This window comes from Rhodnius prolixus, unplaced genomic scaffold (assembly GCF_049639745.1).
Source record: "Rhodnius prolixus isolate KJV_2025 unplaced genomic scaffold, Rpr scaffold_4, whole genome shotgun sequence".
Classification (NCBI taxonomy): domain Eukaryota; kingdom Metazoa; phylum Arthropoda; class Insecta; order Hemiptera; family Reduviidae; genus Rhodnius; species Rhodnius prolixus.
The window spans coordinates 16004108-16019343 of NW_027411614.1; the positions used below are offsets into that span (position 1 = coordinate 16004108).

Consider the following 15236-nt stretch of genomic DNA (forward strand, 5'->3'; position numbering starts at 1 on the left):
TCAAACTTGAACATTCCCTTAGTTGATCTGTCTAACTCTTCCATTTAAAGATTGAGTCAGTCAAAGTTGTAGTTCATTTGGTTCGGGAATATAACAAGAAGGAAGGTTAGCGAGATATACCCTGAAATCTTGGCTGATTATATTGATACTAAATTAATCAAAACTTTGGTAAGTGGCCCTACAATCTCGGTATCTAATCTGGTTTCGGTTTTATTCTAATAAGCCACCCAATATTATCAAATACCGAGCAAATAAAATAAATTATGAAAAACGAATTGTTGTAAACAACCCATGTTAGACGCCTTTTTCCTTATCATAAGTCTTCATTCTTCAGTATTCATCTCATTCAGATATTTAACTAAGCATTACAATAAAACCGCAATGATTTAGTCGCAAGTATTTCAAAAAAAAACAGATATTATATAAGCCTAAATCTACTCCATTATTGTGTGAACATGTTAAATAAATAAAGTAAAATGACACGCAGCGCCTTTAAATATCCTAGTTCACATGGAATAAATGTTGAGTGATTACCTTAGTACAACCCTTACAGTGGGAACTGGACTATCTACTTCTTGATAGATCATCAACTTCAGAAGTAGTTAGCAGCTGCAGAGCTAATTAACGTGTGCATTTTTTTGGGATCAACGAACATAAGGCCTATATTATCACACATACACTCTGTACATATTCTACAAATACTGACTCTGAAACAATCCACAAAAAATGCTTAATGTGGCAGTGATTTTGGCAGAGCATCGTAGACAGAAAAATTACATTATATCTGGCAATCAGGCCGAACTAATTCCTAGAAATATACTGCGTTGATTGGAATTGTTAATGAATGCTGCAAAGAAACAGATTGTTCAGCGTAAGTGCGTTGATTGGCAATCTCCGGTTCATCTGTCTCATTAAGACACACGTTTTGTTCTTCAGAGATGCTAATTTAAACTCCCACATAATTACAAATCTTAGAAATGTTTATCTGTGCTTGTAAAAAACAACAACCAGCACTGGCACAGAATGCTTTAATAATAAAAATTTATTCGATAGACTGATCTAAAGTAACAATTTCGAGAACAGGCAAATTTCGATTTATTATCTATGGTTACAAATTATCATATTTACAATTTATGCAGATTAAATATGAAATACAAATATTTGGTGTACTAAAACATTGTAAAGAAACGTACGGGCGAAAAATCTCCATTCATCAAAAAAAGCTGTATCATGAGGCGGCCTCCGTCTGAACAAGCAATGCATAACAAGATGTCATGCTGCGGTAACGTCTCAATTGCTCTGGTCTGAAATACCGCCCCACCTGGTGACAGTAACTAGAGAAGTTGCTAACTCATGTTTTTCTCTATTCAACCAGCCAGCACCATGTCCATTGTACTCTGGTAAACGGATTTACTTTAAGATAACACAATAGCATCTATTATCACATCTATCTTCCACATTTTTTTTAAAGATTTCTTTAAAAATAAAATAGATTTTTAGCTACGGTATACGTACCAGTGTAACAACATAGTTTTCATAATTTTATCTATTACACCATCTGAGGTTCTTTTTAAGTGGGTTTGAGCAAAAAATCTGGAAGTAAAATAACACAGAAATGAGATATTTCTGTACCCTTAGGACAGAGCTTCCCAACCTTGTGTGCCGCAGCTGCGGTAGAAGTGTGCCGTGGCAAAAAATAAAAAAATTAGAATATTACAATGGCGTTGCATTAAAATTAATTATAAGTTAAAATAGTATAACCTCTTATTCCTATAATGAAATAAAACATAAAATGACGCGGAAATACCATTAGTTTCTAAACAAAACAAACCTCACTTCATCAGTTCTGCTTGTTGGAGTTAACTTGCTTCAAGAGGATTCAAGATAGAGAATTAGTAAAATATGTCCATAGCTTTCGTTCTTCGTTATTGACTGTTTAGTTTTTGTAACTTTAATCTCATTTAGAGGGGCTTTTAATCACTTTCTTTTAGTTACGGATTTACAATTTTACTTGAATTACAGGCACTTCTTGACTTTAATAATGGCATTAAAATAAAGAATTTCTTTGTCACAAGATTCATTGCTACTGTATTAATGTAGTTACTTGTATTGATATAGAACGGTATAGACGGGTGAATGATTGGGTTTGTTATTAATGTTATTATAGCCTGCCACGAAAACTTGTATTTCTGTAGGATTGTAATAGTGTTGTTATTACAGCACTAGTTCAGCATAATACGTCATTTTAAAATGAAATGGAAGCATTTCAGTTCCAGTGTGCCGTTTACTGTTTGGTATCTGACTAATCTGCCATGACCAGAAAAAGGTTGGGAAGCACTGCTCTAGGATAACACCGCTTTCAACGCGTTAGTTTTTTGTGAAAACACGTCAGTTAAAGTGAAAAGGACTCTATTGAAAATCTGATTCTAACGATGGTATTCTAATTGTCAAATGAAGTGTCTGTCTTCTAAGATGCTGCCTTAAACAAAAATAAAGATCCTATTTTTTTGAACATTTCAAGTGTAAGAATAATTTGCGTTGGCATCACATTTTTGAGCCGATTAACGAATTAGAAAACGTTCGAAAGGTCTTTAAAAAAACATACACGCAAAAACGAGTAAACTCAATTTAGTGATTTTTTAAAAACATGGTGGTTCTTGAAATGTTCTAAAACAATTTGATAGGTTTTAAAATGTTGGCAAATCTTGTAACGTGAATCGACGGGTGAAATATCCCATCACAATGAGGTTGAACAGAGTACCTTGCCAATCATTTACTTTACTATTATCGTTAAGTTTTATTAGGTTATAAGTAAAAAATGTAAACAGATTTAGCGTAATGTTAAAGTTATGTCAACTAATTGTAACTTGAAATTTTGTTTTATATTGTACTAATGGTAATTGAAACTGAAACAATGCCACAGTTTTATATTATTTTAATCTTTTAAGGCCGTTATTTTATCTATGAATGACTGTTCTCTATTAGAAACAAGTAAAATATTGCCACATACAAATATATATATATATATAAAGAATCATTGCCACATTAGGCATGAATGCCCTCGGTTTATTGATATTTAATTATTCAATGATTCCCCTAATACGGACTGAATTAAATAGAACAATACAGTCCGGCCTTTTTAGGCTCCAATAAGGTTAACTGCTCTCCATAGTATAATACACTAGCAGCTTACGTATCTTTAAACAAGTTACCGATTAGCGGCTGATATGTTTAAATAGCTGTAAAAATAATATTGGCCTGGGACACAAGCAAAAATTATTCTTTAATTTTTTTTTTTATTTCATTGTACTGAAAAAGTTAATTAATCTTTCTAAACTATTCAGTTTTTTGTGTTAACGAACATTCAGCTTACCCTTTGATTATGGCCATTCAAAGATACTTCTTAGTTATTGCCAGTTATTTTCAAACTGCTTGCCAAACCACTCTGATAACAAATAAATATATCCAGTCTTTGGTTAAAACCAAAATAAAAAATAATTTTGAATTACAAGATCTAAACATGATAAATGAAGTGATAAATACCTCCCTGATTTTATTCCCTGATTGATTTTATCTTCCTAGCTAAGAAAGAGAAGGTGACGGTTTCTTTCTAGCTGTTAATATTTTAATTAACATTATAATAAGATATTATAATGTCTTTTTTTCTTATATAGCATAAAATATTCTGTATCGTTTTGCAGTGAAAGCTTCCCTTGGGTTCTAATCGGTTCCATCAGATCTACTACTTTTCTAATCACCTTGATAAGTGTCCTAGGCCTCTTCCTTAACTCGGACATTCTCACCCATCCTGAAACTATGTCAGTGTAGATGATACTGGAGTCATAACTGCAAATGCCAAGTCCGTCTTCGACTCTAGAACCTTTCAGAATACCACATGAACTTACCAAAAGATTAGATAACAAAATTAATCCTATTAAAAGAAAAATGCATTACGATTATACTTTGCAGGGCTATCCTTGTAGTCAGAGTACTATACCTAACGACTATACTTACCACTACTAACTATCATGGCCCCCATATTACAAGGCTAAACTAATTTCAACCGACGCTACAAACTTTTCTTGAAACTACTAGAAAGACGCTAAAAACTCTTAAAAGTAAAAGTAAATTAAAGTAATCGCCTATTTTTTCAGGCGGGGCTTAACGTCCAACTACCATTTACTAGGTGTCGTAGACGGAGGCGACTAGCAAACATACTTTACTATTTCTCATTTAACCATTAAATAAAATCCAAGGCCAAGACCGGGAATCGAACCCAGTATCACAATGCATATTAGCTTTGCAGGTTTCGCCTCTTAACCCGCTCGGCTACCGTGGCGCCTAAGTTTTAATTTACGACTCGAACATAAAACCCTATTCATATCCTCGAGATTTGGGGTCCAACCAAGCATTCTAATCCTAATCCTATTCAATATTTCTAAGCTCCAAATTCCAAATGAAGAAGTCAATCTCTCATCCCCTTACTACCATACCTCCCACACCGCCCACGTTACATGTGAGTAGAGAATATTTATAAATATATAACTTGGTAGCTGTACCCAGAGTGAACAAGGCTCTATATTTTCCTTACTCATTAGTTTAAGGCACTATTTAGAATATTTATAAAATTATGTACAGTAAAGATAAGAGATCAGTGATTAATACAATTTTGGCCTCTTTTTTTGTGGATCATATAAAATTGAATGGATATCCAATTACGGTCAACTTTGAAATTTATAGCCACATTAATCAAAATTAAATAATTACTAATTTAAATATACGAATATATCAAGTTTACAATTATATCTGCAAAAAAAATCCAAGAGTTCTCATTCTAAACGTTCAGTTTAGATAAGATCAACTCAAAAGATTTTTTTCAATTTATATTACTTCTTTAGTGCAATCTTAATTGCGCAAATTGGATCCTTTGGGCAAGCTGAGCTATTTCATTTATATGCTATTAAGATTAATAATCTACATTCAACAAGTGTGACCGCTTTAATTTTCAAACCTTTTGGTCATAAATTATAAATCTGCCTTATGCACATTTCAAAAGTTGTTTGAAGTAATATTTTTATTTTTCAATACTTAGTAAAAATAGTCTTTTGGCTATTTAGTAGCAATTTGGCTCAGGTAACAGATATTTTGTACATTAAACATTTAAAAAAAATGTAAATGGTTAAAAAAAATCATTTAAAAATATTTGGAAACAAACAAAAAGCTATTCGGTGGCTATTCGAGTAGGCTACGAAATTAAGTAAATGCAAATGAACTTAGAAGCAAGCAAATTTTGATCTTATAGGAATAAATCTATTTTAAAATAATTTTTTATCTGTTTCTAGCGTTTAAATCGTCTGGTGGGCCGGGCCTGGTCTAAGAATGGCTGAAGAAGGCCAATTATCTAGGATGGACGAGAATTAGCTGACTAAAATTAAGGTTAGTGGACGGACGAGAACGAAGAAGTAGTCTTAGAAGCACTCGGAAGGAGAGACGCAGGCAGCCTTTGCTGAGAAGCGTAGAAGAATCAGAAAATTGAGTCGTTTGGTCCAGGACTAGCTCCTTATGAAAGGAATAGACTATTCTTTGTAGATTACACTAAATTTCATTTCAAATATATTTCAGATAAGATTATTTTTATCAAATACTGTTGAAATAAAAGTCAACAAATATAAATTAAAGGCCTCCAAATCTTCTTTGAATTATAGTACTAAATTTGACATAGATTTAAGATACGAAATATTTAAAAAAAAAAAAATCAAAGAATACATAAAACCTCCCAAAAATGTGTACTCATGGCAAAAATAATGGTTGTGTTGGTACATGTGGAGCACCTATATAGCACCATTTCCATAAGACTGGTATCCACTCACGATTCATCATGCCCTTCGACCTCGCTCTCTACAAGCCGACCCGACAACACCGGCTCACGAAATATTAGTAAACCGTTCATTCCCTTTTTTTCCCCCCCTCTGCCCTCCCGCTACTCCTTGCACACCTCCTCCCATGGCGATGTTTCAAAATACTTAGGAAATTTAATTATGTCCACGTCTATTCGTGTAAGAACGTCAATTCTTTGTTTGTCCATTATGGTGATGATTTGTGTGGCACATTTTTACTGAACTTGTTAAATATCTATTCTTTTCTTTCCAATTTAGATAATTCTCTATTTATTTGCACTATTCCAACCCTAAAGTTTTGTTAAAACTGTCCGGTAGGACAGTTGTATAAGGGTTGATCATCAAAAACTGCACGAAAAAGCGTAACGTTGAAAAACACCCAACTTTGACAATTTTTTTCTCTTTTTCTATAAAAGATAAAATTCCCAAATTTTCTTTAAATTATAGGGCAAACCCTCCTTTATAACTGTAATTTTTTTGCAACAACCCAGATCTAATAGGTTTCGAGAAAAAAGTTGCTGAAAATGAGCAAAAACGGTTTTTTCAAAAAATGTTCTTGTTCTTGTTCTTCTTCTTCTTCTTCTTGTTACCTTTTTTGTAAACAACGTAGCGCCTAAACGCGTGAACCGATTTTCATATTTACTTGCATCAAATATTTTTTTTTTTTCTTCTTTTTTCTCTCCAAATTCAAATAATTTACTCCTTTTCTGAGGTAAAAAATGAAAGAATTATCAGTAAAGCCCTCCGTAAAGGGGAAGGCGTAGCAGAAAACTGTAGTCTCATTTGAGAAGACTCATACTGTTAAGTTCTTAACTTATATAAAAAATGTTAATTAAATTAAGAGGACCGGTTATGTTACGATGATGTGCGAGCTCCAGATATCAAGACGAGTCTCCAATACAAATTGGTGCAACAGGATAGACCAAGTTGATAGGGATGCTAGCACAGCTGGTGCACCGTACTGGACGGTTAGAGCGAATTCTGTTGGTGACTAAGGTCCCCAATGGACTACAGTGCCGCAGAAGTAATTATTAATAATACAACCATCCTCTCTCAAATGTTCTCAGTTTTCTATAACGTTTCTGCAACGATTTTCACCGCTCAAGAACCGGTTTTGAATGCGTAATACGTCTGTGCCCTTCAATAGTTCTGGCTAAGTCGTAATCTTAATCTATCTTTTTTCAATTTTGATTAACAAAAGTTGCTTCAATTGTTGTATTTAGGGAAATGATTGATTTGGTGCATAACTGCAAACACCTTGAAAATCCAACATAAATAATTCTTTTATTTTCAAAAAAGAACTGTTCAAAACACTTTTCTTTCAAAAATTGCATTAGTTATGTTAGAAGGTGATGTTGTTTTTTTTTTAGAAATTACCAAACCGTTCACAAAACCTGAATTTTTGTTGGGAGCTGCATGTAAAATATACTTCCACATATGTGATATAAGAATGTAAACCAACAAAGCAAAATGAGAAGAAAAAGAAAGACTGACTTTATTTGGAACAGCTACACAAGAAGTTTGGCAGATTGCAGCCTTTTATACACCTAACACCTGTACATATCAATAGATCGTACTCGTACTCGAGTACAATGTACTCGCTTCGGCGGCACATATACTAAAATTGTATCATTGGGATTGTATCATTGGAACAATACAATGTGTAAAAAGTTTAATCATGGAAATTGTTGAATAATCTGATGCTAAAAACAATGATGCTATTGGTTTAGTAAAAACAAAGATAGTTGTGCTTCTATGATAACATTTTGGTAAAATTTCCTTAACGATTGGAATAAAAGGTAGGTACAGTGTTTAGCTAGCAGATTAATTTACTCATTGATTCAACAGTACTCCAAGGAGTGGCTCCAACCCACTCCTTAAATCATTGGCTCCTCTTCCTAATCTTTTCCTTTGCAATATCCCAGTAAAATATCGTTCCTCTGTGAAAAACCTTGGTATCACTTTCGATCAAAACCTATCTTGGAAAAATCATATTTCCCAAATCTCTCGTCGTTCCATCCATATCCTTAAGCAGTTTAATAGTTCCCATCACCTTTTTCCAATTAAGACCCGGCAACTCCTAGTTTCCTCTCTTATATTCCCCCATTTCGACTATGGTTGTTTAGTGTATGGTGGTCTTTCTGGTGATATTGAAGCTAAGCTCAAGCGCCTCATGAACTGCTTCATAAGATTTATTTTCAGCATTCCCAGAGACTCCCGCATTTCGCACTGCTACGATGAGTTGAAGTGGCTTTTTCCTGTCTATCGCCGCCAATATTTTTTGGCTTCTTTCCTTTTTCAAGTCATCCAGTCCCAAAGGCCATCCTATATTTTTCAACTCCTTAAGTTTAAATTCCCGTAACACTAGATCTCGCTCATCTGATCTCTATATTCCCTCTCACCGTACCTCATCCTTTGACAAGTCCTTCCTAATACGTGCTACCTCTCTCTGGAACTCCTTGCCTTCATCTGTCCGCCATGCTCCTACCCTATCTATCTTTAAATCCCGTCTATTCAGTTATCTCCTTTCTATTCAGCTTCCTCCGAAATTCTAATTGTTTTAATTTATTTCCTTAATTTCTGCTGTTATTTATTTATTTTCTGTTTAATCACAGGCCAAACTGTTAAGGTCTCTATTTGTTCCTGTATTTATTCTTAGGGGATAATTGTCCCAGAATAATAAATTACTTTTCTATTTCTATTTTTTCGTGCTAATTTGATTTAATACATGTTTGATTTTCAGTTGACAAGCTCTGAACATGCTGCACTCTAGGCAAGCTGTAAATAAGGCTTCTATTTCTCACCTGGATAAAGGCACGTTTCTATTTTATGAGGAGTACTTCATGAATGGAAAGACAAGACTCCTAAAAGTTAGTATCATTTACAGAAATTTTAAATTGGAAGAAAATATTTTTATATTCATAAATAAAATTTTGTCTTAAATTCGAATAAACACTAGTAAACATACTTTCATGACATTGGAATGATTCCTAAAAGCTATAAGACAATCCTCACCTTAGTCGAAGATAAGCAGGATTAAAAAGTAAAAATCCAAACGATTTTTTTATTTATAAAGCTTAGTCACGTGCAATGAAAATGGATATTTTGAAAGAACCCAAATTCTCAAAACCTGAGTCTGCTCTTATTGGGCCTCGAGGTAAAAGGTCTGTGACAAAGCTTTGAATGTAGTGGATCTTTGAAAGAGTGGTGTACTTCAAGTTGGCCTCCGATTTGCGAGCATCAGCACAATTTGAAAAGAATCTTATTAATAGCTAAACTTTAAGGAATAATGCAAATTTTTTGAAGAAAGGCATCACAAAAAGAGTCCCATTCTTCAGTATGAAAATTATTTCTCCTTGACCAAGAATGTTTACCGCACTATTAGTCATGGCACTGCTTTCAAAATAAATAAAAATATAAAAAGTGAAACAATGAATTGAATATTGCATAGTATGTATTAAATACTTAACAATGTAAATACTAAAGAGTTTGCATATTCAACTTGAGTTGGAGGTCGCTAACTCTACTGAACCGTATCGTATAATTTATATTGTAAATGATAAAAATGTTTCTTTTAATGACTGGTCAGATGTAAACAAAGTCATATTAAATACAGTGTTTCTCATCCTTCGGTCTAAAAGTTTATAAAAAAAATTACAATATTGGATACGTGTGATTAAAATCATAATTTTATCTGATTTAAAAAGTTTTGTTTTATTAAACTGAATACTACCTCAAGGACATATAACTGGATTTGATACAGTTGATTCACTAATAGACACTAAATGATGCAAAAAGAATCAACCTTGTACGCTAACATTTTGTTCCTTGATTAGTTTACAAAGTTATAATGTTCTCAAACACCAGAGCAATTTAATGAATTCAAGAAGTCATTCATTTCATTGCCCTTTAATGGGAAAACTGGCCCTCAGGCAATATTTTAAATCTAAAATATATAATAGTTATATTATTTTTTTAATTCCATTACAAAATTTAATTTAATACATTTTTTTTCTAAATTAAAACTGCTAAGTACGGATCAGATAAATGAATAAAGTTTAGTGATAAGCATAGCAAAATTTAGTAAAGTACGAGGTGTGTTCAAAAAGTAACGGGAATTTTTAAATTTCGCGGGTTTGGAGAGTCTGATTGTAAAATTTTTTTTTTTTATTATGTTGGTACACATGCCCCTGAAGTACGATAAAATTTTCAGTAATATTCATTGTTTGCTTCTTAAGTGGCAGCCGTTAAGGTTAGACGTGTTTTTCGAGCTTGGCGATTTTTGTTTGTTAAAAAAAATGGATCAAAGAATTTGTATTAAATTTTGCGTAAAAAATGAAATAAAGTGTGTGAAATGTTAATAAAGGCATATGGTGAGTCTGCTATGAGTAAAACAAGGATTTACGAGTGGTATAAGCGTTTCCAAGATGGCCGCGAAAACGTTGAAGATGACGAACGACCTGGACGTCCAAGCACATCAACAACCGATGAAAACGTGAAAAAAGTGAAAGAAATGGTTATGAACGATCGCCGAATCACAATCAGAGAAGTCGCTGATGATGTTGCCATATCAATTGGCTCATGCCATGAAATTTTTTCGGATGTTTTGGGTATGAAACGTGTGGCAGCAAAATTTGTTCCAAAATTGTTGAATTTCGAACAAAAACAGCGGAGAATGGAAGTTGCTCAAGAGTCACTCAATGAAGTCGACAACGATGCGGATCTACTGAAACGTGTTATAACAGGTGACGAAACATGGGTTTACGGATATGATGTCGAAACTAAGGCTCAATCGTCCCAGTGGAGGCATTCTGGATCGCCAAGACCGAAAAAGGCTCGACAAGTGCGGTCGAATGTGAAGGTTATGCTCACTGTGTTCTTCGATTTTAATGGCATAGTGCATCATGAATACTTGCCACAAGGTCAAACAATCAATAAGGAGTACTACCTACAAGTTCAACGCCGTTTGCGTGAAGCAATCCGAAAAAAACGCCCGGATTTGTGGCAAAACAATTCATGGATTTTGCACCACGATAATGCACCTGCTCACACTTCATTGCTTGTTCGTGAATTTTTGGCCAAAAACAAAACTTTAACGATGCCCCAGCCTCCATATTCGCCAGACATGGCTCCATGTGACTTTTTTCTATTTCCAAACATAAAGAGAACATTAAAAGGCCGTCGTTTTACAAGCACAGATGACATTAAAAGCGAATCGCTGAAAGAGCTGAAAGCTATCACAAAGATCGAGTTTCAGAAGTGTTTCGAGGATTGGAAAAAGCGCTGGCACAAGTGTATTGTATGCGAAGGGGACTACTTTGAAGGCGACAATATTAATGTAGATGAATAAATAAATATTTTTTTCAAAAAACGAAAATTCCCGTTACTTTTTGAACACACCTCGTATGTGAGAAAGCATTCATATTAAATTTTGGATTTTATAATCACATTTATTTCTCTTTTATGGCATCTAAGAACATTATAACAGGAAAAACCATTTTCACCATTTATGAGAAAATTTCCAAAAGGTGAAAAGTCCACTTAGAAAAAGAGGTACTTTCGGATGAGAGATTTCGTTCACTAGTTCTTCTGGAGAAACCAACCAAATTCTATTGTTTCATCTTGCGGCTATTTTTTCGTTTTTAAGATTTTTTTTTAACAGTTACAAACATCTAGACTAATAGTTTTCGACATTTTGGCACTCGCAGACCGGTAAAAATAAAGGAATTAAGTTATAGATCGGCGAACGATCAAGACTATTAAAAACATAAAATTAAATAATAGCCAATCGGAAACGAAACGTCCATTGACAAACTTTTCTATACAGGACCTCTAGTCTAAACATCATTCAGAAGTTGTTTTTTTGTTATTGAAACGCTTAAAAAATTGTTAAGTACCTATTTCCCAAATAAATAAAAAAATTAATTAACGACATTGAATATAGATCATTTGAAAGTTCCTTAATTTTTCATAGGCTGGTAGGTTGGTGTTTCGTGGACCAACACTGGAGCTCATTTAGATTTAATTTCAAAATACTGATGTAGACGGTTTTCAAAAAAATGTTATTTTGACTCAGGCGGAGTTTATCTCTTGACAGTCATTCCTCAGTCTTTTAAAGCTGAAATTTATGCTATAAAGTCCTGTGCTGTAGAACAAAACGGAGAATGGGGTCTCAAAGATAAGGAGATTCCTATTTTGAGGCTGCACTAAAAGGGATAGCAGCTTACAAAACAATCTCATCTTTAGTTTACGATACAGACAATATTGCAACTTTCCCGGCATATTAAGGTTAGATGTCAGTAGTAATAAGGAAGTGACTTCATCGGGATTTTAAAGCTTTTCAAAATAATCTTTAAACCATTATTTTAGACATTGTTCCGCAATTTTGATTTACTTCAGGAAGTCCAAAAATTGTTTAATAATCGTTTTAATGTGCAGAGATTATTACCCAGAGGTCTTTTATCTGCTGTCTTTACTTGTTTCTTAAAAACGGAGACAACTTGGTACCTTCTTACTTGTAAGGCTGATCGCTCATCACCAACAAGAAACCTAACACCATGTTGCTCACTTACGGTACACAGAAGTGCCAGTGACTTTACTAAAATTCTTTAAATTTATAACAAATAATTTTATATAAATATAACTGTCACTTCAAGATTTATTTGTCCAGCATCTTAACATTTGCATCAGTCAGCACTTCATATATCATTAGATTCTTTATCTCGTTTACAATTTTCTTTCTACAAATTCAATAAAATATATGATCATGGATAATTTTACAAAATTAATAATTCATTTGGAAAGGGCAATAAAAAAAGGTAGAAAATTTTTCCCCAAAAAATAAATTTAGACGGAATACAAGCAAAATTCTCACACACACGCGCGCGCGTGCGCATATAAACCATCTACATCATATATTTACAGCCTATCAAGTTTCTCCGGAGTAAATAAATGGGAATATTGTTATGTCTTCAAAAGAATCTGCTTATCTTCATTGTAATATTTTATTTAGTATATCCTTGGCAATATATCACTGTGTCTTTTGATAAAATATGATCAAAACGTTACTTATGTTCAATAACAAAGGATTTAGAGAAGGACAGAAAACAGAAACAAAAAATAAATTTCTCTAGGCAACTGAGGATATCTTTGCTGGTCATCTGAAGAATGCAATATTTTTACCGAAAAGTTAGGTGATACAAGAACAGCATAAAAAGTAATGATTCTTTAATTATTACAAGACCGTGAGCCAGTCAGGTGTACTGTCAATAAATAGCTAACTTTATTGACATCTACAACTCTTATCTCCTGAACTGCGGAGTAGCGTCAGTAGCCTAGCATTTCCTTGAATACTTAATAAAATTTGTACCCATCAAAACTTTATTTTTCCTAATTGCCAGGTGATAATTGTTTTCCCAGTTATATGTACGACAAATAGATTTAAATTCTTCCTAACTTACCAATATCGTAAGCTCCTGAGGTGCGGTTATTGCTTGTTGAAAACTTTATCAATCAATAATTAGTAGTAATAAATAATTGTTCATTTTTATTGCATTGACCAGTTTAGTAAAAATGTTATTTGTTTAAGACATTCTTGAGTAAATACCGTAAACTGATATTAAAAGAAAAAACAAAACATATAAAAAGAGGGTGACTTTAAAATGTAGTCAATTTAAACATTTCATTAAACAATCATTTTCTCATGTTAAATTTTATGCGATTAAATCCGGTAGCTGGATTTAATTTCTATCACGTTTACTTTAGTTAACTAATAATAAAAATAAATCTAGAATGATATTTATTTACACACTAGTAGATAAATTATTTTGTCAACTTCATGTACATTATTACAACAGTTTGTAATGATAGTATACATTGCATGTTCACCGTCTGTTACAACTATTGCAGAGCTGCTGCATTACACATACAGTTGATGTGGGACATCGTATGTATATTACACGTGGAGAAATATAAATGTATATTTATTGACTTCAAAGTATAGATTTGTTATTTTGTTTTTTTTTGCTAACTACCATCAATAATTTCCTTATATGTTGTATATAAACTGTTATATATGTAAAACATAAATACAGCGTGGGAAACATGTAAAACTAATGTTTACTGTTAAAATACTAACTTTTAAATGCAAACTTCAAATAAACTAATAATGCAAACTAACTTGACTTGCATTAAAAGAAAGATGTACTTATTAATTACTTTTAAAGTGCGTAGAATTAAATTTATTATAATGCATTTCAATTACAGTTAATAGTTACAGGTTTATAATCTGTAAATATATTAGAAAGGTCAATTTTTATTAAGTTTTAGCTGGATTTAATGGTTATTTAGGACTGAAATACAAATACCACTCTACTTAGAGCAAAAAATAGAAATTGTTGCAAGTATTTTCGGCCAAGACTGTAATGCATTATCTCGTAGCGCAGCAACACTGCTCTTAGACACCACCTAATGAATTTATCCACTTTACATTTTATTTTTGACTCTTTGATAGTTTAAGAAATTCTTCCTTTTTTACGATAAGTTAATTTGTGTTCTTATTTCTGACATGAAAATTGATTCTAATGAGTTCCGGAAGTTTTAGACTCCTCGCTTTCTTCAAAAGTACTGTATTGGAGGTAGATTGGAGGAAATAAAATAAATCTATCGTCTCTCTACTCTTGCTAGGAGACCCTAGATTAGTTAAAATGCGTTGATGCGGATTATATCGTTCGAGGACACATTAGGTAGGAAAGGTCTCTGGAAGAGTTGTTTTTTAAAAATTGCCGATATCCTGCATAGAATCTTTACAACCTCTGAATTTCTTACTGTCTTAGGAATATTTGAGAGGATAGGGATTTGACACCAGTGAGTGGGTATCTTAGGCTATAGGACAATTCTCTTACTAGAACACTTCTGAAGAGATCTTTCTGTAATTTGGGGAAGCCATACTCAAAACATCTAAAGGTAGGGAACGGTTATCACCAACTACCAAAACCCTACTATAACTAGGGCTACCTTGCAAAAGCTAGGTAGTTAATACCCTATCTAGAAACTTAGGCACTTTAATTTAAAGGAAGTCTTTTTCAGGATTTTGAATAGGGCTTGGAAGGGTACCATGAACTGACGCCCACTTTGCTTTTCCTAGAACTTCTCTCGCAAACTTAAGGTGAGCTATTTTATCTTCTGGGAAGTCTAGGAGGAGAGTCCCATTGTCTCCGATGGAGGTGGAGCACAATAGATCTATTTTATAGCAAAGCGAAATTCTCCATGAATTAAAAAAATAATGTTTTATAAAGAAATCTCATAAAATTGTGAATTTATGTATTTTGGAAGTCATCT

At 33.1% G+C, this 15236-nt stretch overlaps 1 long non-coding RNA gene across 1 annotated transcript; it reads right to left on the reverse strand.

Annotated features, from left to right (window-relative positions):
- Positions 1–1088: 1088 nt before the first annotated feature.
- Positions 1089–3447, reverse strand: LOC141456504 (uncharacterized). The gene is made up of 3 exons (XR_012459800.1): positions 3374–3447; positions 1516–1593; positions 1089–1397 (listed from the first exon to the last, which is right to left on the reverse strand). It is a non-coding gene; the product is annotated as an uncharacterized lncRNA (long non-coding RNA).
- Between the last annotated feature and the right edge of the window lie 11789 nt (positions 3448–15236).